At 41.4% G+C, this 23,986-nt stretch overlaps 1 protein-coding gene across 1 annotated transcript in view; it reads left to right on the top strand.

Annotated features, from left to right (window-relative positions):
• Positions 1-23,986, top strand: part of prkcaa (protein kinase C, alpha, a) — a 517,863-nt gene that overhangs the window by 472,020 nt on the left and 21,857 nt on the right. The window lies entirely within an intron of this gene.

Genomic DNA, 23,986 nt, shown 5'->3' with positions numbered 1-23,986 from the left:
CAGCTCGGAAACTGATTTAATTGCTGCAAAATGGTCTACCTTTACAGGCAGTCTTTTTGCTCCTCCAAAAAAAAAAAAAAAAGCCTGGTTCTTCCTAAGGCGTAATTATTTACGTTGTTTTAAACACAGCTAGCTTACACGGTTTTTCAACATTGTGACTCGATCACACCACAGCTTTCAGTGCAACAGTTAGTCTAAGTCCGTATTCTCACCTAAAATATAGATAATGTTTCAAAATTGTAATTAAAAGTGGAAATTATGATATTAGCTAAACTTACCTCATCATGCTGTGAAAAATTAGATGAAGTTCAAAGTTTGCTTTGCTGGGAGGTACATAAACGAGGCGCCTTGTTTTAGATGAGTCTTTGCTTACTTCGGCAAACTGAAACAGTTTACCGACCAGCAAAATCTTTACGGGCCAGAAGCTCTCATCTTGAAGTTCAATACCACAGTCTGCAAATAGGTGCTTAACAGTACACTACCGTTCAAAAGTTTGGGGTCACCCAGACAATTTTGTGTTTTCCTTGAAAAGTCACACTTTTATTTACCACCATAAGTTGTAAAATGAATAGAAAATATAGTCAAGACATTTTTCTGGCCATTTTGAGCATTTAATCGACCCCACAAATGTGATGCTCCAGAAACTCAATCTGCTCAAAGGAAGGTCAAATCAAATCAAATCAAGTTTATTTGTATAGCGCTTTTAACAATAAACATTGTCGCAAAGCAGCTTTACAGAATTTGAACGACTTAAAACATGAGCCAATTTTATCCCTAATCTATCCCCAATGAGCAAGCCTGTGGCGACGGTGGCAAGGAAAAACTCCCTCAGACGACATGAGGAAGAAACCTCGAGAGGAACCAGACTCAAAAGGGAACCCATCCCCATTTGGGCAACAACAGACAGCCTGACTATAATATTAACAGTTTTAACAGGTATAACCCTCAACTGTCCTCATGGGGCCGTCCTTCACAGGAGCGGTGCGATAAAACTCCAACCAGACACAGGGCACCAGGATGGATCAAGCAGGTCCGAGGGGCAGAAGAGGCCAGCATCTCAATCCCAGGATCAACATGTAACTCAGAGGGACAGATTGGGGGGGAGGAAGAGAGAGAGAAAGAAAAAACACATGTTGTTAGGTATGCCCTAAAAATGACAAGTATTAAATCTGTGTGGAAGACTCGCAGAGACGAGAGTCTTTACATCAGGCATAACACACAACAATGGCATGTTAATATGGTAAAAAATATATCATGACCTGCTCTGGCTGGATGCTTGATTGGGTGATGGGAGCACACTCCTCAGCAATGATGAGATGCAGATGGGACCCTTAGGGCTGGCCAAGACAATTCAGTTACATTTCACCGGGTCTGGGACATGCGACAGAATGTCTGACGGCCGATTCCCTGCAGGCTACGATAGCCAGTCGAGGTCTCCACCCTCTCCACCAAAAGATTTCCTGTTGACTCCATGTAACTCAGAGGGACAGATTTGGGGTGGGGGGGAGGGAAAAAAACACAGGTGGTTAGGTATGCCCAATGTCACCTGAATAAGTAGGAACAGTATACATATTGCACCGAGTACAAGCAGGGACTCCGGCAACTAACTATGACAGCATAACTAAACGGAGAGAGCCAGAAGGTAACACAGGCATGAGGGAGCCCCGGGACATAAAGCAGCCAGCCACTACACCGCCAACAAACTCGAGTGAGCAAGCGAGTGGGGACTGACAGCATCCATACATCCCAGTTTACCAAAACACTCTATGTCTGAGGACCCTCCAGATCTACTCCTTTACCTCATAAACACCATTAACAAAAGGCTTGACTAAACAGATAGATATGTTTTCAGCCTAGACTTAAATGCTGAGACTGTGTCTGATTCCCGAACATTACTTGGAAGGCTGTTCCATAACTGTGGGGCTTTGTAAGAAAAGGCTCTGCCCCCTGATGTAGCCTTCACTATACGAGGTACCAGCAGATAGCCTGCACCTTTTGATCTAAGTAGGCGTGGCAGGTCATAGAGGAGCAGAAGTTCACTCAGGTACTGTGGTGCGAGACCATTTAGTGCTTTAAAGGTCAATAGTAGTATTTTATAATCAATACGAAATTTGATTGGGAGCCAATGCAGTGTGGATAAGACGGGCATGATGTGGTCAGTTTTATAGCTTCTCTAAAGAGCTCAACTGTTTTCAGCTGTGCTAACATGATTGTACAAGGGTTTTCTAATCATCCATTAGCCTTCTGAGGCAATGAGCAAACACATTGTACCATTAGAACACTGGAGTGAGAGTTGCTGGAAATGGGCCTCTATACACCTATGGAGATATTGCACCAAAAACCAGACATTTGCAGCTAGAATAGTCATTTAGCACATTACCAATGTATAGAGTGGATTTCTGATTAGTTTAAAGTGATCTTCATTGAAAAGAACAGTGCTTTTCTTTCAAAAATAAGGACATTTCAAAGTGACCCCAAACTTTTGAACGGTAGTGTACATCCTGGGGATATGAGACAACCTGCGTCACACAACTGAACAGAGGAATTTACTGACGCCAATCATTAGATCCTTCACAGTTTAGATCAAATCAAGAAGAGCTCATTTTGAGTTGCCGCTGAACAAAGCAAACTAATATCGGAAGTGAATGCCGGGTAAGAGGTGTCTTCCTCTGAGGAGAGGTATATGAGTTCAAGTGTGTTTTGAAGCAGAGAGAGCTGGATCTGAACCCAGATCGATTTCACCTCATTTTATTTTTGTCTCTCAGAGGAGTTGTAGTTTGTTGGCAGAGAGCATGAATAATTGATTTATATTATTGAGCTTTATAATAAATATAAATTGGGTGATTACTAGGGACTCAAGACATGTGCAGTGCGCGCGCACACACACACAGTGGAACGCAAACTTATTTTATATTCAAATTCTTAATCAAATATTTGATTTCACCAAGGAGGCTTTTCTTAAAGTTCCCAAATACGTAATACATGTTCCTAAAGACATACAGTATTTCCCATGTGTGTTTGTGTTAAAATCACATAATACTGTAAGTTTGCATGTAACATATGCAGGCCTAGAAATTCATATATTTTTTCACCAGCCAGCCGGACTAGTTACCATACCTTCCAAAGTAACTAGCCAGACAGAAAATCAACTCGCCAAAATTTGTTCATGTATGAATTTTACTTCTGTCAAAAATAACGCAAAAGAGAGTAGTTACCATTGTTCATGACTAATGTGCATTTACACTACCGTTCAAAAGTTTGGGGTCACTTTGAAATGTCCTTATTTTTGAAAGAAAAGCACTGTTCTTTTCAATGAAGATCACTTTAAACTAATCAGAAATCCACTCTATACATTGCTAATGTGGTAAATGACTATTCTAGCTGCAAATGTCTGGTTTTTGGTGCAATATCTCCATAGGTGTATAGAGGCCCATTTCCAGCAACTCTCACTCCAGTGTTCTAATGGTACAATGTGTTTGCTCATTGCCTCAGAAGGCTAATGGATGATTAGAAAACCCTTGTACAATCATGTTAGCACAGCTGAAAACAGTTGAGCTCTTTAGAGAAGCTATAAAACTGACCTTCCTTTGAGCAGATTGAGTTTCTGGAGCATCACATTTGTGGGGTCAATTAAATGCTCAAAATGGCCAGAAAAATGTCTTGACTATATTTTCTATTCATTTTACAACTTATGGTGGTAAATAAAAGTGTGACTTTTCATGGAAAACACAAAATTGTCTGGGTGACCCCAAACTTTTGAACGGTAGTGTATTTCAAGACCCGAGTATTTTGATACTGTTGTTAAATACATAAATGAGAACAACACAGAGCACCATAAAATAATATCAACAAATAATAATATATTGGAAAACTTGGCAACTTGGTGTATGAGTATTGAAAGCAAATATACTTACTATCATGACTATAGCACCCAAAATATGTCCAACATGCTTCGTGTATTTAACCATTTATGAGAGAGAAAGCATTAGGAGCTTCATATTGACTAGGAATCAACTTGAAAAAAATTAATTATTCCATAAAAATCGTATCGCAGCTAAGGCCTACCCTGCTCCCATGTTTGCTTATAAGTCCTTTGTCGTTTCTCCTTCTCGTACGCTTTATCGGCGGCCTTTTTCTCCTCTTCAGACCGAGGTCGCTTTGTCCCCATCTCTGGCGGTTTCTGTACACCTTTCAGAAAATTCCACATCGCAGCGTAGCTTTGGCAGATGTAGATGTAAACAACAACAAAAACACGTGTTTAAATGGGCGATAATGTGGCCACATCTATTGAATTTGATAACGTGATTACCACGATATTCAACGAGATGCGTTATATGCATGCGCAGTAGTGAAAAAACCGACAGCCTGACTCGTACACGATGTGATTCGGAATTCTTCGGTATTTTCCGTCCTGCCGATAAACACATCGATTAACACAGACACGGCACGCGCTTAATATGTGGTGGCTTTAGTTGACGGTGTGTCTGAATTAGGGCTGTGCGATATGGGGAAAAAATGAATATCCCGATACATTTTCTCCATTTCACGATATACGATAAATTGAAATCTCCTCTAAAGGACCCCATGAAATCTAACTTTTCCTCTTTACTGTTCTCACTACAATCCCTGCAGATTAAATAACATTCTTGGTTAACTTTACAGGTGGTTTTCAACAACACATTTTAAATTTTCATGTTCGTGATTAATCACAATTGAGTTGAAATAAGACTATTTTTATTCAACAAAGATGTGGCACAAACTGAAAAAAACAATCTTGAAAATTGCAACAAAGGGGCAATAGAATACAGAGCTGCTCAGAGCTCAAATCAATAAAGTGCAAGCTCAACAGTGAGAAAGACATTTAGCCTAAATAAGAAAAGTGCTCATTCATTAAATTATTTTAAAAAATAGATCTCCAAGCTATTAACCTGACTACTGAGAACCACTGGAACATTCACAATAGAGAGAGAGAGAGATTGAGGGAGAGAAGAGAGAGATCTGCAAAACATAATTTTTCTCTTTGCACACTTTTGAACTGAATGTTTTCTGGCTCTGCCTCTCAGATGTGTATAATTCCGGTATTGCCTTCTCTGTAAAATGTCTGCGACCAGGCAACTCATATTTGGGATCGAGTGTGTTTAGTAATTTTTGGAAGCCTGGTTTTTCCACTATACTAATTGGGATCACGTCTTCGGCAATGACGTTAGTGATTGCATCCGTTATAGCTCTCCATCTCTGACTCGTTTTCTCATATGGGGTGGCTTTGGAGAACGAGGCCGCTATGGTCATTTGTTTAGCTTGGGGGGGGGGTTAGCTCGTGGGCAAGTAGTTTGGAGTTTAAGAGACTCTTCATACTGTACCGGGTGAGTTTTCAGGTGATGGAACATATTTGTAGTGCTGCTGCCTTTCATGATGACAGGGTTTTTTTGCACGATATCAAAAAAAAAAAATGCCAGATGACTGACCCCTTACTAGTTCTTTAAGAACCAATTCGTCCGCTTCCATTTTGTATTTGTCGCTGAAATTGACAGAGCTTACACGGTAGCCTATGCAACACCAGCGATTGCATGAACTGAGTCAGCGCTGTAAACCAAAACGAGAAAATCTTCCCGCAAGTTCCTTTCAGCACCTAGATGTCGCCCGGGATTGGTTGGCGAGTGCGTGACGTTATTGTTTTTTTTTTACCCTTAGGCAGCCTCTCACGTTACTGCCTGAAGGACAGGGAGAAAACCACCGGAAAAGGTTTTAAACAAACACGAAACAAATGCAAGTCGGCAGATGACCATAAAATACTCTATAGTTATGATATAATAATTTTATGTATCTCACACAGAATTTTCGGAGATATATCGAGTATATTCGATATATCGCACAGCCCTAGTCTGAATCTTCGCTTCATATATATTTTTTATTTTCAACTAGCCAGCCGGGCTAGCTAGTGACAGGAATTACCCGCCAAATGACAAATTAAGTCGCCTCGGGCGACCGGACCACCGCGAATTTCGAGCCGTGATATGAATACTGCCATGGTACATAGTTTAGTAGTATGTATACTCCTCATACTATTTAGCAACATGGAAAAGGATTTTGTAAGGGGTTAGCATCAGGGTGCCAGGTCGCTCCGTTGCGTGTAGTTATCGATGTTGATTTTAAAAGTAACTAAGTCAATTACACAGGGAAATGAATACGTAAGTCTTGAGTGAAAAATACTGTGGTGAGCGTGCAGCATGGAAGAAGAGTCTGGAGACAGAAATCTTAGTTTCTCGGTCATTAGCCTGTGCTACTTGCTCTCAATAGCACTGGCTTGACCGCTTTAATAGCATTCGCTAACACTACTAATGAACGCTACACCGGCTGGAAGGTGACTTCACTGCTGCGCTGACAGCGCTGATTCGCAGTTAAGCTCATGTTGGTCTTCGACAAGGACGAGGGTGATAAATTTTTGGTCCCTCCCACTATAAATCAAAATCTGATTGGTTAATTCATCTGTCACTTCCTACATAAACATACACTGCCATGGCCTTCTGTCCCGGCAATAAAGTCCTAACCAGTGAGTGAGCAGCTCTAAACTCTTCTCCGCCTAGAGACAAACGAACAAAAACAATCTCACTGGATAACTTGATTTTAATGTTTTCAGGACAGTAACCCTTTCATCTCTGAAGCAAATTTGATAGAAAATGAGGCCAAATTAGAAGAGAATAATTATCATGAAATTATGAAAGAATGAAAGCAATTAAAGAATGAAAGCAATTAAAGAATGAAAGGAATTGAATATAACATTTGAAATGCTGATACAGTTAGGTCCATAAATATTTGGACAGAGACAACATTTTTCTAATTTTGGTTCTGTACATTACCACAATGAATTTTGAACAAAACAATTCAGATGCAGTTGAAGTTCAGACTTTCAGCTTTAATTCAGTGGGTTGAACAAAATGATTGCATAAAAATGTGAGGAACTAAAGCATTTTTTAAACACATTTCAGGGGCTCAAAAGTAATTGGACAAATTAAATAATTGTAAATAAAATGTTAATTTCTAATACTTGGTTGAAAACCCTTTGTTGGCAATGACTGCCTGAAGTCTTGAACTCATGGACATCACCAGACGCTGTGTTTCTTCCTTTTTAATGCTCTGCCAGGCCTTTACTGCAGTGGTTTTCAGTTGCTGTTTGTTTGTGGGCCTTTCTGTCTGAAGTTTAGTCTTTAACAAGTGAAATGCATGCTCAATTGGGTTGAGATCAGGTGACTGACTTGGCCATTCAAGAACATTCCACTTCTTTGCTTTAATAAACTCCTGGGTTGCTTTGGCTTTGTTTTGGGTCATTGTTCATCTGTATTATGAAATGCCAACCAATCAGTTTGGCTGGATTTGAGCACACAGTATGTCTCTGAATACCTCAGAATTCATCCGGCTGCTTCTGTCCTGTGTCACATCATAAATAAACATTAGTGACCCAGTGCCACTGGCAGCCATGCATGCCCAAGCCATCACACTGCCTCCGCCGTGTTTTACAGATGATGTGGTGTGCTTTGGATCATGAGCTGTACCACGCCTTCGCCATACTTTTTTTCTTTCCGTCATTCTGGTAGAGGTTGATCTTGGTTTCATCTGTCCAAAGAATGTTCTTCCAGAACTGTGCTGGCTTTTTTAGATGTTTTTTAGCAAAGTCCAGTCTAGCCTTTTTATTCTTGAGGCTTATGAGTGGCTTGCACCGTGCAGTGAACCCTCTGTATTTACTTTCATGCAGTCTTCTCTTTATGGTAGATTTGGATATTGATACGCCTACCTCCTGGAGAGTGTTGTTCACTTGGTTGGCTGTTGTGAAGGGGTTTCTCTTCACCATGGAAATTATTCTGCGATCATCCACCATTGTTGTCTTCTGTGGGCATCCAGGTCTTTTTGCATTGATGAGTTCACCAGTTCTTTCTTTCTTTCTCAGGATGTACCAAACTGTAGATTTTGCCACTCCTAATATTGTAGCAATTTCTCGGATGTTTTTTTTTTCTGTTTTCACAGCTTAAGGATGGCTTGTTTCACCTGCATGGAGAGCTCCTTTGACCGCATGTTTTCTTCACAGCAAAATCTTCCAAATGCAAGCACCACACCTCAAATCAACTCCAGGCCTTTTATCTGCTTAATTGAGAATGACATAACGAAGGAATTGCCCACACCTGCCCATGAAATAGCCTTTGAGTCAATTGTCCAATTACTTTTGGTCCCTTTAAAAACAGGGTGGCACATGTTAAGGAGCTGAAACTCCTAAACCCTTCATCCAATTTTAATGTGGATACCCTCAAATGAAAGCTGAAAGTCTGGACTTTATGTCCATGTCCATTATATAACTATAACTTGAATATGTTTCAGTAAACAGGTAAAAAAAGAAAATTTGTGTCAGTGTCCAAATATATATGGACCTAACTGTATGTTTGGGCCTTCTCTGAAGACCTAGAAGGCCCTGACGGTTCCCCTCTGCTGTTTAGCATGTATAGTAAACATACTAGAGGTGTGAGTGGGATTGTTTCTTTTTCAGAATCACTTTATTGTGAGTCACGCTCACAGGAATTGGATTTGGTTTGGTGACAGTGTGGAATATCAAAGAGTACATAAAAACAAAAAGTACTGCAAACAGTGAACCGTAGATTAACGACAACCAGTCCAATAATACCAATGTTAGAAAGTGGACAGGACATCAGACAATAGACAGATCAGTGATGCTAGAATTAGAGAGCATGTGACTTATTTGTACATGCAAAAAACCGGCAGTGTGCAAAAGGTATTGAGGTAGAAGAAGAAGCCTTTATCACATGTACACTCAAGCACACAGTGAAATTCCTCCATTTCACTGCAGTTAACCCATCTGAAGCAGTGAACACATACGTGCACACAGACAAGTGAGCAATGAGCACACACACATACCCAGAGTAGCTGTGGGCAGCTATGCTACAGCACCCGGGGAGCAGTTGGGGGTTAGGTGCCCTTGCTCAAGGGCAATTCAGCCCAACCTCAGGCCATGGCTGCCTCATGTTAACCTAACTGCATGTCTTTGGACTGTGTGGGAAACTGGAACACCCAGACGAAACCCGCACAGACATGAGCAAAGCATGCAAACGCCACACAAAAAGGCCCCCATCAGCCACTGAGCTCGAACCCAGAACCTTCTTGCTGTGAGGGAACAGTGCTAACCATTGCACCACCATACCGCCCCAAGGTACTTGGGCGGGAATTGCTCTGGGCTGGAGCAGTTAAGTATACAGAACATGCTGCATCAGTGGCGTACAGTTCAGAAGGTGATAGACCCAAAGTGGTTGCTTGGATGTTTGGGTCTAGCAGTGATTTCCCAAGCTCTACTCTTTTTTCCAATGGTGTACAGGTTCTTGATTTTGGTGTCTTCATAGCCAATGACCTCCTCAGCCAAGTGGACCAATTGCTGCAATCTGGTCTCACCATTACAGTTCGATCCGGTTTGTATTGGAGGTAGTAAACACAATCTCTGTGATGGTTGAGTATAGTCTTTTCCGGATGGCTTCCTGAGCTTCCAAGGGAATTTTGACCCATCCCACTCATTCTCTCAGTTATTACCTCCATCAACTTTGTTAGATTAGATTAGAATTGATTAGATTCACTTTATTGATCCCACATCTGGGAAATTCACATGCTACAGTAGCAAGAAAATGTCATACAGATAACAAATAAAAACTGAAATTAAAATTAGACAAACGAAAGATTAAAGACAGGGCTATTTGTATTATCTACCTTGAAAAGTATAGAAATATTGCCTTATTGAGAGGCTCGGGGGAAAAAAATTGCACATTACAGGTAGACTCTGTGTGTAATATATATATAAGTATGTAAAAAATAATTTAAGACCTATATTGTTGCACATAATAATTGCATCGATGAGGTAGAGGAAGTAGTGGTGAAGTAGTGCAAATAAAACCGACAAACAGGTTATTGGTGCTACATTACAAGTTGTGGATGTTATACAGTCTAACAGCAGTAGGTATGAATGACCTGCGGTACCTCTCCTTCTTACACCGTGGGTGCAGCAGTCTACTACTAAAAGAGCTGCTTAAAGCCCCCACAGCCTCATGTAGGGGGTGAGAGGGGTTCTCCATGATTGATGTCAGCTTGGTTAACATCCTCCTCTCACCCACCTCCTCAATGGAGTCCAGAGGACAGTCCAAGACTGAGCCAGCCCTTCTGACCAGTTTATTAAGTTTCTTCCTGTCCCTCTCTGAACTTCCATAGCCCCAGCAGACCACAGCGTAGAAAATCGCTGATGCCACCACAGAGTCATAAAAAGTCCTAAGCAGTGTCCTGCACACACCAAAAGACCTCAGTCTTCTCAACAGGTGGAGACGACTTTGGCCTTTCTCGTACAGGACATCTGTGTTGTTTGTGCAGTCCAGTTTGTTGTTGAGGTGAACACCCAGGTATTTGTACTCCTCCACGATCTCAATATCCAAACCCTGGATGTTCACTGGTGCAATTTGAGGAGCCGTCCTTCTGAAATCGATCACCACCTCCTTTGTCTTGCTGGCGTTGATGCACAGGTGGTTCAGTTCGCACCAGGCGACAAAGTTGTTGATGACCTCTCTGTACTCCAGATCGTCCCCCTCTGACACGTGTCCAATGATGGCTGTATCATCAGAGAACTTCTGGAGGTGGCAGCTGTCCGTGTTGTAGCTGAAGTCAGATGTGTAAAGTGTAAAGAGGAAAGGAGAGAGCACTGTACCCTGTGGAGCCCCCGTGCTGCAGACTACCACATCAGACACACAGTCGCGGAGCCTCACATGCTGCGGCCTGTTAATGAGGTAGTCGATGATCCATGCAGTCAGGTGGCAATTGACACCAGCTCCCTCCAGCTTCCCCCTAAGCAGTGATGGCTGGATTGTGTTGAAAGCACTGGAGAAGTCAAAGAACATGACTCTCACAGTGCTCCCAGTGCCCTCCAGGTGTAAAAGTGACCGGTGTAGCAGGTAGATGACAGCATCATCTACACCAATGCCCGGTCAGTATGTGAACTGCAGGGGGTCCATCTCGCTGTTCACCAGGTGTCGGAGGTGGGAGAGAACAATCCTCTTCATGATCTTCATCAGGTGAGACGTTAAAGCTTGGGGTGCGCAGTCTTGGGAACTGGAACCACACATGATGTTTTCCACAGAAGTGGAACTCTCTCCAGACTGAGGCTCAGGTTGAAGATGTACAGAAGTATCCCACAGAGCTGATCGATCTGCACAGTCCTTAAGCTCTGTGGGATACTCTGTGGGATACTTGTTGGAAGAGGCTATGCTTTTGCCTTCGTTTGTTTTTGTTTGCCTGTTCCCAATGTAACTCAAAAAGTAGTGAACGGATTTGGATGAAATTTGGTGTACAGCTTTAGTATTATCCTAAGGTCAAGTGATTTGATGTTGATGTTGATAATATATGGCTTGGTGGTGTTATGCAGTCTACCGAGTGTCCTTCTAATTTAATCTGAAATGGGACTGTACTCGCCAGCATTCAGTTGCTCTGACCAGGTTACTTACAGTAGCTTTGTTTTTTGGAGCTGTGAGCTGACTGTTACACAATCTCCATGCCATCTGACAGTCTGGTGCTTTCCAGTTCCACGTGTAAAATGCTCCTGGGATGTCCACACTAAAGGTTGCTTGTTTATCAGTGTCAATCAGGTTCTGTTCAACTGTTAGTTTGAGGTCACTGGGCAAAAGCCAAACACCACTCTGCCACCACTGCAGCACTAGTATCAGTATGTTTCTTCTAATATTGGCTTTCTGATGGAGTCATTTACCATTGATGTCTTTCACTGTGCCTTAATGGACGCTCCTGTGTGGGGTTAATGTGGCCGGTCCTTAATGTCCTGATAGATCTGTGTAAGTGCAGTTATGAATTTGGATTGCTTTCCTGAGACTTTTCCAGACATGAGACAGAAATATAGTGTACAGATTAAGAAATGGATGGAGATGAGGTCATTTATCATACTAAGTAGTTTCGAGTGTCCTTGATGTGCTTCGCTGGATGTGTGTAGGTCTGGATGAGAAAGAGAGAGCTGGGTTGGAACTGGGTCAAAATTTTGCTTTCTGTTACAGTCACTCGGCTACATACATGGTTTTGTTCAGATGTTGGAGTGAGTGCATTTCCTTTAGCCCTAATAGATTGGGACTGTAATTGTATATGTACTGTATATATGTGTTGGCAGTAGACTAAGAACAAAACAATGACTTTTGTTTCAGTACACTTTATTATCTCATCTCATTATCTCAAGCTGCTTTATCCTGTTCTACAGGGTCGCAGGCAAGCTGGAGCCTATCCCAGCTGACTACGGGCGAAAGGCGGGGTACATCCTGGACAAGTTGCCAGGTCATCACAGGGCTGACACATAGACACACACAACCATTCACACTCACATTCACACCTACGGTCAATTTAGAGTCACCAGTTAACCTAACCTGCATGTCTTTGGACTGTGGGGAAAACCGGAGCACCCAGAGGAAACCCACGCAGACACGGGGAGAACATGCAAACTCCACACAGAAAGGCCCTCGCCGGCCACGGGGCTCGAACCCAGGACCTTCTTGCCGTGAGGCGACAGCGCTAACCACTACACCACCGTGCCGCCCCCACTTTATTATCTCATCTCATCTCATTATCTCTAGCCGCTTTATCCTTCTACAGGGTCGCAGGCAAGCTGGAGCCCATCCCAGCTGACTACGGGCGAAAGGCGGGGTACATCCTGGACAAGTTGCCAGGTCATCACAGGGCTGACACATAGACACAGACAACCATTCACACTCACATTCACACCTACGGTCAATTTAGAGTCACCAGTTAACCTAACCTGCATGTCTTTGGACTGTGGGGGAAACCGGAGCACCCAGAGGAAACCCACGCAGACACGGGGAGAACATGCAAACTCCACACAGAAAGGCCCTCGCCGGCCACGGGGCTCGAACCCAGGACCTTCTTGCCGTGAGGCGACAGCGCTAACCACTACACCACCGTGCCGCCCCCACTTTATTATCTCATCTCATCTCATTATCTCTAGCCGCTTTATCCTTCTACAGGGTCGCAGGCAAGCTGGAGCCCATCCCAGCTGACTACGGGCGAAAGGCGGGGTACATCCTGGACAAGTTGCCAGGTCATCACAGGGCTGACACATAGACACAGACAACCATTCACACTCACATTCACACCTACGGTCAATTTAGAGTCACCAGTTAACCTAACCTGCATGTCTTTGGACTGTGGGGGAAACCGGAGCACCCAGAGGAAACCCACGCAGACACGGGGAGAACATGCAAACTCCACACAGAAAGGCCCTCGCCGGCCACGGGGCTCGAACCCAGGACCTTCTTGCCGTGAGGCGACAGCGCTAACCACTACACCACCGTGCCACCCCCACTTTATTATTATTATTATTATTATTATTAATAGTAGTAGTGCTATTATTAGTTATTTCTTGGGGCAATAATTCAAAAATAGCCACAAAGAAGAAGAAGAAACTACATTACTTTAATACTCATCTTTCATTTTACCTTTACTAGAATTGACTAGTAGTTGTGGCTGATTAGCCAGTAATCGTGGCATCTGAAATTCATCTCATTGCACCATTTTGTTGTGGTTGCTACGGTAATGTGAACGACTTCCTGAATATCTGATTTGCTGACTGTGTTATGGCAAAAATTAGCCTACCTCACCTCATTTAAATCAAGTAGCATGTAAATAATTTAACTGTTTTGTTGAGCATTTGCTGGGTTTCCATGCAAACATTTTTGCCATTTTGTTTCAGAAAAGTCAGCAAAAGAAAATACAAATAAACCCATACTTTTGTCAACGTCAAAGTCATTAAGAAGAAGAAGCCTTTATTTATCACACGTACACTCAAGCACAGTGAAATTCCTCCTCTGCATTTAACCTATCTGAAGCAGTGAACACACACAAGTGAGCAATGAGCACACACACATACCCAGAGCAGTAGGGGTTAGGTGCCTTGCTCAAGCACACTTCAGCCCAACCTTCTGGCCATGGCTGCTCCATGTTAACCTAACTGCATGTCCGGCGGAAACCGGAGCACACCCATGCAGAACATGCAAACTCCAAACACAAAGGCCCCCGTCGGCCACCGGGCTCGAACCCAGAACATGCTTGCTGTGAGACGACAGTGCTAACCACTACACCACCATGCCACCATTAGCAATAAATGACCCAAAATGTGCAACCGATTTCGCTTGTGGATGGAAAGAAGAGTGTAGTGGCAAGATGCTTGATTTTCATGAACTCGTCTTCAGTAACAGCTTTACCCAGGTTATGTTTGATGTTGCTTTGGTTATTTATATCAAGAAAAGTGTTTGTTTCTTCATCTGTCCAGATGAAGAAGTGTGTGTCCTCTGCAGCCTCTGTATTTTGACTACTTTCTACTTTGTAGAACAATACTGAAGACATCAAAACTATGAAATAATATACGGAACATTATGGAATTATGTGGCAAACAAAAAAAGTGTTAAAAACAAACAAAACATGTTTCATATTTTAGATTCTTCAAAGTATCCAGCGTTTACCTTGATGATGCTTTGTACACTATTGGCGTTATCTTAACCAGCTTCATGAGGTCGTCACCTGGAATGCTTTTCAATTAACAGGTGCCTCATCAAAAGTTAATTAGTGGATTAATTTATTGCCTAATTAATGCATTTGAGATCAAACAGTAAATTCTAAATAATAAAAATACAGTAAATAGCCCTATTCCACACCACAACTGTAGTAACCCATATTATGTCAAGAGCCGCTCAACTAAGTAAAGAGAAACGACATCCATCACTACTTTAAGACATGAAGTGTCTTTTAATGAATAAAAATAAAACCCTCGAATCAGAAGACGTGTCCAAACTATTGACTGGTACTGTATTTAGTGTTAACTGCTTCCTTTTTCCCCACCTGATCCGCACCAGCACATGCTTATTATGTAAAGTCACAATCAGACTGTGTAATGATGATGGAGTGTTCTGCCACTTTTCAATTTCATTCAAACCAATTAAGCGTTTTCTTCACAATGCTGACTGAGAGTCAAAACCATCCAGACTTTCCTTAACTGTGTTTTGTTTAAGAAAAAAAATGATGCTAGACAGATTCATTTCCTATTATTTTTCATTAGCAGATGATGTGGCGTTTCAGTGTAGCTACTTTGTCTCTGATAAATTTAAAGCAGTAACTCAATTTTTCGAAGGTAACTTGAAAATCAGTGTAAACCTACAGTATATTATGCTCCAGATCCAGACCTACTGTATCCACCCAATTAAAACGAACTGAAAAGGCCAAAGGGAACTACTTTTAATATATACAACAGCATTTCTCTCATGAACATGAGAAATATTTTTAGTAATTAAATACTGTATACTTTCAGAAACAGGGGTACAGTAGGAGTCCATTTCTGTCCCCAAGGTACAGTCGACACTAATGTACCCCCTAGGGCTCATTATTGGACCTCAAGGTAAATATGTACATACAGTGGTGCTTGAAAGTTTGTGAACCCTTTAGAGTTTTCTATATTTCTGCATAAATATGACCTAAAATATCATCAGGTTTTCACACAAGTCCTTAAAGTAGATAAAGAGAACCCAGTTAAACAAATGAGACAAAAATATTATACTTGGTCATTTATTTATTGAAGAAAATGATCCAATATTACATATCTGTGCGTGGCAAAAGTATGTGAACCTCTAGGATTAGCAGTTAATTTGAAGGTGAAATTAGAATCAGGTGTTTTCAATCAATGGGATGACAATCAGGTGTGAGTGGACACCCTGTTTTATTTAAAGAACAGGGATCTATCAAAGTCTGATCTTCACAACACGTTTGTGGAAGTGTATCATGGCACAAACAAAGGAGATTTCTGAGGACCTCAGAAAAAGCGTTGTTGATGCTCATCAGGCTGGAAAAGGTTACAAAACCATCTCTAAAGAGTTTGGACTCCACCAATCCACAGTCAGACAGACTGTGTACAAATGAAGGAAATTCAAGACCATCGTTACCCTCCCCAGGAGTGGTCGACCAACAAAAGATCACTCCAAGAGCAAGGTGTGTAATAGTCAGTGAGGTCACAAAGGACCCTAGGGTAACTTCTAAGCAACTGAAGGCCTCTCTCACATTGGCTAACGTTAATGTTCATGAGTCCACCATCAGGAGAACACTGAACAACAATGGTGTGCATGGCAGGGTTGCAAGGAGAAAGCCACTGCTCTCCAAAAAGAACATTGCTGCTTGTCTGCAGTTTGCTAAAGATCATGTGGACAAGCCAGAAGACAACTGGAAAAATGTTTTGTGGACGGATGAGACCAAAATAGAACTTTTTGGTTTAAATGAGAAGCCTTATGTTTGGAGAAAGGAAAACACTGCATTCCAGCATAAGAACCTTATCCCATCTGCGAAACATGGTGGTGGTAGTATCATGGTTTGGGCCTGTTTTGCTGCATCTGGGCCAGGACGGCTTGTCATCATTGATGGAACAATGAATTCTGAGTTATACCAGCGAATTCTAAAGGAAAATGTCAGGATATCTGTCCATGAACTGAATCTCAAGAGAAGGTGGGTCATGCAGGCAGCAAGACAATGACCCTAAGCACACAAGTCGTTCTACCAAAGAATGGTTAAAGAAGAATAAAGTTAATGTTTTGGAATGGCCAAGTCAAGGTCCTGACCTTAATCCAATGGAAATGTTGTGGAAGGACCTGAAGCAAGCAGTTCATGTGAGGAAACCCACCAACATCCCAGAGTTGAAGCTGTTCTGTACGGAGGAATGGGCTAAAATTCCTCCAAGCCGGTGTGCAGGACTGATCAACAGTTACCAGAAACGTTTAGATGCAGTTATTGCTGCACAAGGGGGTCACACCAGATACTGAAAGCAAAGGTTCACATACTTTTGCCACTCACAGATATGTAATATTGGATCATTTTCTTCAGTAAATAAATGACCAAGTATAATATTTTTGTCTCATTTGTTTAACTGGGTTCTCTTTATCTACTTTTAGGACTTGTGTGAAAATCTGATGTTGTTTTAGGTCATATTTATGCAGAAATATAGAAAATTCTCAAGGGTTCACAAACTTTCAAGCACCACTGTATATGGTCCCAAGCAGTATATAAAGGGTACAAATAAGTATTTTAGATGGTACTGCCCCAGTGACAAGCTGTTGTACCCCGAAAGGTACAATAATGTACTTTATTTTCTGAGAGTGTAGGGCCAAAAATACGAGAGCACTAGTAAGCTTCTGTTTTGTTTCTTTTCCAATGTAATACAACAATTCCCATTACAAATATTTTTGACAAGAACTTGAGTGAAAAGTAGAATCTTGAAATACTGTATTGACATGAATTTCAGAGTTTCTTAAGATTTCATATGTCCCCTTTTTTTCTTTAATGGCAGTGTGCACTCGAGCTGGCATGGGCTCCACCAGTTTGTGCAAAACCATATGATCGATTTCAGATCCAGTCCATCAGAGTGTCATCTGTACTGATGCTTTAATAGAAGAGATTAGGCATGAGGAAAATCTGACCTTTTGGACAAAGTAGTTTACATCACAAATGTAACATCTAAATTGGGAAATACTATGTAATTTTGAATATTAACCCTCTGGGGTCTGAGGGTATTTTCTGGCACTCTAATGATTTTGGTATGTTCTGATTTTGTTGTCAATTTCAACAAATCTAAGCAGTATTTTCAAAGTCATATGGCTTTTTTTTGTATTCAGCACAAGTTCAGCTACAATAATATCCATTTAGCATGCATGTCATGACTGTACTTTTTAAAAAATAACAGGTAAATGAAGATGTTGTAAAAAGCAGTTTTAGAACTGTGTGAAAAAAAAACATGACCTTACTCATTGTGTCAAACTGTTTTGAGCACTTGAAGCGATTCTGTTCAGTCTTAGGAATGTATCAAGCACAAAAATTTAAATCTGCTCCATTGATTTGGACAATTAACTGGCCAGCAAAAAAAAAAAAAATGTCCTATTGTTTTGGGATAAAGGGTTGGCAGTGGGAGGGGTATTCAATGAGAAGGGTAAAAATTTCCATTCCATTCCATGAGAAGAGTGAAAACCCTTCCCGCTGCCAACTCTTAATCTCATCAGGTCAAGTCACAATGGGTAAGATAATGTTTTTCACACATTCCAACACAGTTCTAAAACTGCTTTTTACAACAGCTTTATTTATCTGCTATTTGACTTTTATTTTGCTATTTGACTCTATTCAGTATGTCTTGAAATTAACTCTTGTACTGTTTTACTCAGTTCAGAGCCACAACCAACTCTGTTACACAATTACTCTGTAATTTTGCTCCAACTCCAAATTTTATTCTCTAAACTCAAAATAGAGCAATTATTTTTTGAGGAAAATACTTTTAACTCTGGAAAAACTGCTCAGTCATTTTTCCTGTGTATGCACTACAGTGCACGCATATCAACTGACCTGCTCATCAGAAATAGAAGAAATATTTACACTTACTCGAGCTGACCTTTGGCTGGATCGATTCGAAGTTAAAAAGGCACCGCTCATCATCAGCATTGCAGTTTTCAAGATTGAATTGAATTACTGTCCTGAATCATGAAATGAAACATGAATTGAATCGCGGTCCTGAATCATCCGAAGCACATAAAATCCGCGTGCTGTCTCGCAACAAGTTTTACCTCCAAATAGCCTGAACTATGTCTGACAGATTGTATCCTGTTTACAGTAGGCGTTCCCACTGTAAAAGAGAAACCAATCGAAACCGAAAGAGTGAAAGTGATTATCATTCCATGACCATGGGAATAGTCTTTTATGAATGCATAAGTGCGTGCTCAGCACGCTGACTCCGGTGTGTCTGAGTAAGGTGATAAACTTTATGTTTCATCTAATTTAGGTAATTTAAAAAATATAATATTTGGCAATGGGCGCATAGAAGAATGTAAAGTATGAAATTTCTGTCAATATGTTTATCATGCTTGTATGATAAAAACTCACAAAGATGTTTATCTAAATACATGACCTACTCATTCTAAACCTGTCGAGCTTCGCCGGCGAAGCTCTCGACCCCAGAGGGTTAACTCTTTTTCTAGAGAACAAAAATGGAATTTAAGCCTGTTTGGGGGCCTGTGTTCAGCATAGACTTTATTTGTGATGTCGTGGTTAATGTGGTCATGTAATAGTCGATATCCAGGGCTTTAAAGCTTTGCAGTTTTTCACAAGTATTTCTGTTTGTTTGTTTGTTTGTTTGTTTGTTTGTTTGTTTGTTTGTTTTTTTAGCCTACTAAGGTTATAATTCTGTGTAAGTTTTAGTTGAAGCTTATGTTGTGCTGTTTATCTCCGTACCAGTGTTATTGTGGAGATACAGTATGTGTTTTATTCGGCGGCACGGTGGTGTAGTGGTTAGCGCTGTCACCTCACAGCAAGAAGGTCCGGGTTCGAGCCCCATGGCCGGCGAGGGCCTTTCTGTGCGGAGTTTGCATGTTCTCCCCATTTCCGCTTGGGTTTCCTCCAGGTGCTCCGGTTTCCCCCACAGTCCAAAGACATGCAGGTTAGGTTAACTGGTGACTCTAAATTGACCGTAGGTGTGAATGTGAGTGTGAATGGTTGTCTGTGTCTATGTGTCGGCCCTGTGGTGACCTGGTGACTTGTCCAGGGTGTACCCCGCCTTTCGCCCGTAGTCAGCTGGGATAGGCTCCAGCTCGCCTGCGACCCTGCAGAACAGGATAAAGCGGCTAGAGATAATGAGATGAATGAGATGAGATGTGTTTTATTCGATTATGATCTCCCCTTTCCCATCACTCTGCTCATCAGCAGCTAAACCCAGAGTCATGATACTCTGCACACAGAAACCCCACAGTGTCCTGACTAATCTTATAACAGACTTGCAGTGATAAAATAATTCCTGTGTTCATACTGATTGAAAATGTCCGATAAGTCAAGTTCCATTTCGCCAGCAGACAGAATAGGATGTGGACTGCGAGAAAAGATTAAACATTCAAGATACTGAACATTTATCGAAAACTTTTTGTTTATTTCCAATTTTAAATGGGAAAAAAAACCTGTGGTCACAGAATTTCAGCCCCACAGTACGCATTATAGACATAATGTGTATTTCATTGAAAATTGAGAGCAACAAAGCAAATAAAAGGTTTGCGTATAGAAAATCGCCAGTTAATGGGTGCTACTGGGTTTTAGCTTGATGTGTTATTGATCCCCTGACCTACTGAACGAGCATCAGGATATGTTTTTTTGATAGAGACCTCTGGATAGGGTGGCACGGTGGTGTAGTGGTTAGCGCTGTCGCCTCACAGCAAGAAGGTCCGGGTTCGAGCCCCGTGGCCGGCGAGGGCCTTTCTGTGCGGAGTTTGCATGTTCTCCCCGTGTCCGCGGCGTGGGTTTCCTCCGGGTGCTCCGGTTTCCCCCACAGTCCAAAGACATGCAGGTTAGGTTAACTGGTGACTCTAAATTGAGCGTAGGTGTGAATGTGAGTGTGAATGGTTGTCGGTGTCTGTGTCAGCCCTGTGATGACCTGGCGACTTGTCCAGGGTGTACCCCGCCTTTCGCCCGTAGTCAGCTGGGATAGGCTCTGGCTTGCCTGCGACCCTGTAGAACAGGATAAAGCAGCTAGAGATAATGAGATGAGATGAGATGAGATGAGATGAGACCTCTGGATAAAGGCGTGTGCTAAATTTTGGAAATGTAAACATGCACGTGAGTAATTTTCCCAGAAAAACTCAAACAGTTGGCAGTGTTATCTGTAAACATCGCATGTGTATCATGGGCATTGGAGTGCTTTTGTTTGTTTGTTTTTGTTTATTTTATTGTTTTTCTTTGATTACTTGACAGTTTAGCTTGCTAATCATTCAAAAGGGTTGGCGTTGTTTGTTTGTTTGTTTTTTTAACTAAGTTGACTGTGAAAGTTTCACATTGTAAAAGTAGATTTTGCAATTTTAGTTGAAAAACCGACTTGGTCCATTTTCACCTAAAGGTTAAAACGTACTCTTTTGCATTCTTTTAATAACTCAGTTTTTCTTCCACTCTTTTCTTTCTGCACAGCCTGTCGTTAACACAAGTGACTCAGATTCGAGTCACAGCGATCGTGTTGTTTTTGGCTACGAGATCTTGATAAGGTTGAAACCTTGTTATTTTCGAAATGACTTCAGCTCTATGGCATTTTGCCAAGCTCTCTTTCATTCCCATCCGTTATCATAGATGCAGGAAGGAAGGAAGGAAAAGGAAAGCATTGGCTATGTCTGTCTCGTCTCCAGTTCTGCATCTTACACACTGGCAGCTTCACAAAGAGAAAGCCATCTTGGTTATTGTCATCTTTTGTGTCTTCCATTCAGTCAATCCTTCTTTCATTCTTCTCAACTTCCCATTCTGACTTTTCTTTCCTTCTAAAGGAGAGGGAGAGAGAGAGAGTTCTAAGTTCATTTGTTATAACCCGATTGGGTTATGGGTTGTATCTTTTTTCTTCTGTTTTCTTTTTGATAATCTACCACACTTCTTGATATGATATTATAATTCAGACAATATAGTAACTATTTTCAGCTTTACTTTTTACACTCACTGGCCACTTTATTAGGAGCAACAGTCCACCTGCTGTCTGATGCAGTTCTCTAATCAGCCAATCCACAATGCATCAAATCATGCAGATATAAATCAAGAGCTTCAGTTAATGTTCACTTTATAAACATCGGAACGGGAAAAATTGTGACCTCAAAGTGTGACTTTCTTTCACTGTGGCATGGGTGTTGGTTTGAGCCAGATGGACTGGTTTGAGTATTTCAGAAACTGCTGATCTCCTGGGGTTTACACACACAGCAGGCTCTAGAGTTTACACAGAATGGCGCGAAAAACAAAAAACACTGAGTAAAAGAGAGTTCTGTGGGTGGAAACAAACGCCTTGTTGATCAGAGAGCTCAGAGGAAAATGGCCAGATTGGTTCAAGCTGCCAGGAAGGCTATAGTAACTCATATAATTACTCTTTACAACCGTGGTGAGCAGAAAAGCATCTCAGCATGCAGCAGCAGAAGATCACAATGGGTTCCAGTCCTGCAGCTAAGAACAGGAATCTTAGAATCAAGAACACGTTCCTACTGAAAATTCAAATTTAATCCAAATTGCTTGAAACTGCACTCACTGAATGCAGAACAACATACTTTTTACAGAATTCAAATATGTTTATCCGTTCTTGAGATATTATCAATCAAAGATTGAAAAAACGGCTTAATTTTTTTAGAAAACTGCCGTAATGTTCTGTCTGAGGATCACATGGTCCAAAATGGGCCTCATTAATGAATGAGATCAAATGTTGTTGTTTTTTTTCATAATTTTTCTATTTTTCAAGATATTTACATGGAAGTTGGCAGGCACATAGATGGTTGTATACTGAATACAAAGTTAGAAAAATTAGTCAAAACAAATTATGCAAATTTGCATTTAATTAATATTCAAAAAGTCAAAGAGTCCCATATACATTTTCGTACGTATGTTGGGGAGTGCCTGTTAGAGAGCACACTCAGTCTAGGCCGTCAGCATGGTGAGGTAGGGTGGCCAGTTCCTTTCCTCGCTGCCTTTAACTTCCCCAGTGTTTCCACCAGGTCCCCAGATCACCGTCCGAGGCGAGGCTCGAACCGGGGACCGTTCGCTTGGCGGTCAAGTGCTCTAACCACTTGGCCACCTCGCCTCTAATTAATATTACTTATGCTGATTATTTAAAACTGTTAAATTGGTACACTCTCTTCTTCAAAGTTTCACCAAATGGCTTTATTTGTGCAGTATAAAGCTGATCTTAACTCTCATTTATACATCACAAAGAAGGAGAAATCAATGTTAATTATAAAATATGCATAAATAAGCACTGAATGTCATTCACATCTACCATTCTCTATCAAAATAAAAAAAAGTTATAAAAGATTATTTCTAATCCCCTCTTTGTGCTCTGTAGGCTTTTGTATTTCTAAGCAGGGCCTACTCGTGTTTATATTAAAGAATATAAATGATGATATTCACAGCTTTCAAGGCGAACCTCGAAAAAACTGTGTGATCCACATCCAGTAAACAATTCCAATTAACTGAATTGAAATCGACACTCGCGTTTCTGACTTCCGGTTTTTAAAAATATCATTCCGACCACTAAGATCTCAATATTTTTCATCAAAACAACTCCAGTTCTATTCTAAAATAGTTATTTATTTACTTGAATCAGTTTGTGTTGAAAAAATAAGTAGGTAAAGCTATGAAAACTCACTTCAAAGTCTCCCGTGAAGCATAACATCAAAACTAGCAGACGGAAAATTTTGCTGAATACTTCATCAGAAACAGAGAGAGTGAGAGAACATCCCTATAAAAGTTTATCTGATTGACATTCACAAGTAATCCAGTCGGAAACCGATCAGGAGAGAGAGAGAGAGAGAGCCTGACCACTTTCCCGTGACTCAAAAAGCACCGGCAGGTTCCCGACATCTCATGAGCAGAGAGCTTTTACTCTGTTGTACCAACTTCAACCTGCCGTTACTCCCAAAGTACTGAACAGATATTAACGAGATGAATTTCTTTGGAAAGCAGAGATTATAAGCTTTTTAATGAGAGTATTCATGATAGAAAATATTCAAGAGTTAAACAATGACAGATTTGGAAACTTAGATGAGCGTCTGCGTGCACAATTTTCACGGCACGGCCAGCGAGCGTCTCGTCTCGTCTCATCTCATCTCATTATCTCCAGCCACTTTATCCTGTTCTACAGGGTCGCAGGCAAGCTGGAGCCTATCCCAGCTGACTACGGGCGAAAGGCGGGGTACACCCTGGACAAGTCGCCAGGTCATCACAGGGCTGACACATAGACACAGACAACCATTCACACTCACATTCACACCTACGGTCAATTTAGAGTCACCAGTTAACCTAACCTGCATGTCTTTGGACTGTGGGGGAAACCGGAGCACCCGGAGGAAACCCACGCAAACTCCGCACAGAAAGGCCC

This window comes from Neoarius graeffei, chromosome 4 (assembly GCF_027579695.1).
Source record: "Neoarius graeffei isolate fNeoGra1 chromosome 4, fNeoGra1.pri, whole genome shotgun sequence".
NCBI lineage: Eukaryota > Metazoa > Chordata > Actinopteri > Siluriformes > Ariidae > Neoarius > Neoarius graeffei.
This window is presented reverse-complemented; position numbering and strand designations above follow the sequence as displayed.